Raw genomic sequence first — 3,425 nt, forward strand, 5'->3', positions numbered from 1 at the left:
ACCTTCCTATAAACCGCCTGCTTTAAGCCCTTATCGACGGTATAGCGGCATTCTAAATAGGAGACCAAAACTACCTAATTAGGGTAATAGTAGAGGAAGAAAAACCCTTAAACGGCGATGCTACTGTAGAGGTACCGTAGGACCCCCGTAATRCTACTATCGGCGAGCCTATAGGGCCCTACGCGGTCTACAACCCTAATTAAGACCTAACTACTATCGATCCAAACTATCGAAAAGAATAGTAGATCGTAGCACTCTTATGCTACGAACGGTATAAGGCTACCTACGCCGGGCACGAAGAGCTTTAAGAGCTACCTCGATAAGTATACCGGGAGATGCTTACTATCGCTACTACTAAGGAAGCCGAGATAGGGGAAATCCCCCCTAAATACATAGACTAGGCGGATGTGTTTAGTCTAGAGCTAGCTGGGGTTATTACATAACACTCGTAATACGACCACGCTATTAACCTTAAGGAGGGTAAGGACCCTCCCTAACTGCCTATCTACAACCTCTTATAGAGAGAGTTAGGGATCCTTCGAGAGTACTTAGATAATGCTCTTACTAAAGGATAGATACGGCTAAGCAAGTCCCCTTACGGAGCACTAATCCTCTTTATTCTAAAAAAGGACAACACTATGCGGTTATGCGTCGATTACCGAGGGCTTAATCGCATTACAATTAAGAACAGGTACCCCCTACCCCTAATTAGTAAGCTTTTAGACCGGTTTAGCCACTCCTATATCTTTACTAAGTTAGACCTAAAGGATATATATTACCGGCTCCGTATTCGGGAAGGGGATAAGTGGAAAACCGCATTTAAAACGCGATATGGACTCTTTAAGTACTTGGTTATGCCGTTCGGCTTAGCTAACGCCCCTACAACGTTCTAGTTATACATTAACTATGCGCTAGCTGGCCTCGTTAACAGGATATGCGTAGTATATGTTAAAAAGTGAAATCTAGGGACGAAGAGAGAGAGAAGCATCTAGGACAGTCGGGGTAAGCGAGTGTGATTTAGAGAAGGAAGAGCCTTCTTAAAAGACTAAATATAAGTGGTTTCTTAGCAAAGGCACAGTTATTCCCTAGCCTGTTAAATTCTGACACTCCCCTATAGCTATGTCTCTATCTAAGAATTCCAAAATTCAAAAAGGAAGGAAAAAACCACTAAAAGGCACATTATACTCCCCTATTCCCTTAGAATCCTCCCCTATTTCCCTAAACCTAATCTAGCTCCCCTATTTTTAGAAATCTTCTAAATCTAACCTAACTAACTCTAGATCTAAAAAGTTAGAATATTCCTTAGATCCTAAATCCTCTAGTTCTAGATCTAACCTAGTACTAGACTCTAAATTATCTGGTTCTAAATCTAACTTAGTTCTAGATTCTAGATTAGATAGAGGATTCTTAGAATTCAAGTGTTAGTCTCCCCTAGTTCTAGAATCCTTAAGCTAGAGTTCTGTTATAATATCCTAAATTCTCTTAAAAAGATCTTTTCTTAACTAATCTAACATATCCTTAGACTATATCTAATCTTCCTCTAAACTTGCTCTTTCTAGATTTRGCTTAGAAGCAGCTTTAGAAGGTAGGATTAGAGGTAGTTTAGGTAACCTTAACTTAAGGGTGGATTTTAACTTAGGACTAGATTTTAACTTAGGACTGGATTTTAACTTAAGGGTGGATTTTGTCGTAGTTTTAGGAATGGACTTTAGAGTAGAATTTTCCAGCTTAGAGGTGGCTTRCTAARAGGCAAAAGCTAATCTAAATTCTRTTCTAAAGACGTATAGCTCCTAAGGATTAAGTRGTAGCATTTTGTGTTAGTATCTTATTAAAGTATAGAGGTGTCCTTTAACCTAAAGTGAAAATTCTGCATAGGTAGTGCTAAGCTTGTTAAATTGTCTRTAGGGTTCTAGAAGAAATTTTTAGAGGTCTTTCTATTACTCTTTTTCTCTTTACTATAGGAGAGAGTTCCTCTTCCTATCTTAGAAGAYAGGGTARAAAGACTAGGACTAATTACTAGATTTATAGCTAGAYAAGGCATACTAAACTTAAYATCTAATCYAAYATAGAGAGGTTAAGTACCTTAGATTTACATTCTCTTCCYAAWCYMTTAGGGGTATTRTTTARAGGCTRAACTTAGAGGTATCTTAGTTATATAGGGTTCCTCTTCCCCTCCCTTCTCTTCTAAATAAATTTAAGGAGTAGATTCCTTTACTAGAATGCAAAACTTCTCTTTAGATTTATTTTAGAGGTAAAAGTAGGCGCAAAACCCGGGCTTATAACCTGTTAAAAAGTGAAATCTAGGGACGAAGAGAGAGAGAAGCATCTAGGACAGTCGGGGTAAGCGAGTGTAATTCAGAGAAGGAAGAGCCTTCTTAAAAGACTAAATACAAGTGGTTTCTTAGCAAAGGCACAGTTATTCCCCAGCCTATTAAATTCTAATAGTGTACCTTAATAACATCCTTATATACTCTAAGAACGAAGCAGAACACAAGGAACACGTAAAGCAGGTCCTATAACGTCTACGGGAATAGAAGTTATACACTAAGCCCTCTAAGTGCGAGTTTTATATAAAGAGCGTGGAATTCCTTAGCTTTGTTATTACGCTAGAGGGGGTTRTAATAGACAAYAACAGAGTTACTRCTATCTAAGAATAGCTAGAACYACGTTACTACCGAGAYATCTAAGTGTTCCTTAGCTTTACTAACTTCTACCGACGCTTTATCTAGGGATATTTAGAYATCGCTAGACCCCTAAACTAGATRCTTGCCGGCGGCACTATAGTGCTAGGAAAAAAGAAAAACAAGGTAGTAAGRGGTCCCTTCTAGTAGACCGAGGAGGCGGGGAAGGCTTTCTAAAGGTTAAAAGATGCCTTTACGTCGGYACCCCTRTTRYAACATTTCGACCCTACGCTTCCTATTATAGTTATTACYRATGCCTCGGATRCTACGTACGCCGGTATCCTACTAYAGCCCTACCGTAGRGGTACCGTAGAGGCGGAATAGGTGYATTAGCACCYRGTTRCCTACTACTCTAAGAGCTTCGTTAGTCCTTAGATTCGTTACGGCACGCCCGATAAAGAACTAATAGCTATCTCTAAAAGCTTTAAAGTCTAGAGACACTACTTAGAAGGGGTAGCGCACCCTATCCGAGTTCTTACCGACTACTATAACCTAAAGTACTTTATAACGATAAAGGTCTTAGATGGTCGTTAGGCCAGGATTACGGAAAGGTTAGTAGCGTACGACTTCACTATTAAGTATAAGAAGGGGACTACGAACCCTTCTAATAGTTTGTCTCGTCGACCGGATTACTTTGTAGGATTTAAAGGAACGGCTAAAGACGAGCAGCTATTAGGACTTCTACTATCCTTATAGTAGCAACTAAGAGTTATAACGCTCGATAGCTACGCGGACTACCCTATA

The sequence above is a fragment of the Ramularia collo-cygni genome (genome assembly GCF_900074925.1).
Source record: "Ramularia collo-cygni strain URUG2 genome assembly, contig: RCC_scaffold19, whole genome shotgun sequence".
Taxonomy (NCBI): domain Eukaryota; kingdom Fungi; phylum Ascomycota; class Dothideomycetes; order Mycosphaerellales; family Mycosphaerellaceae; genus Ramularia; species Ramularia collo-cygni.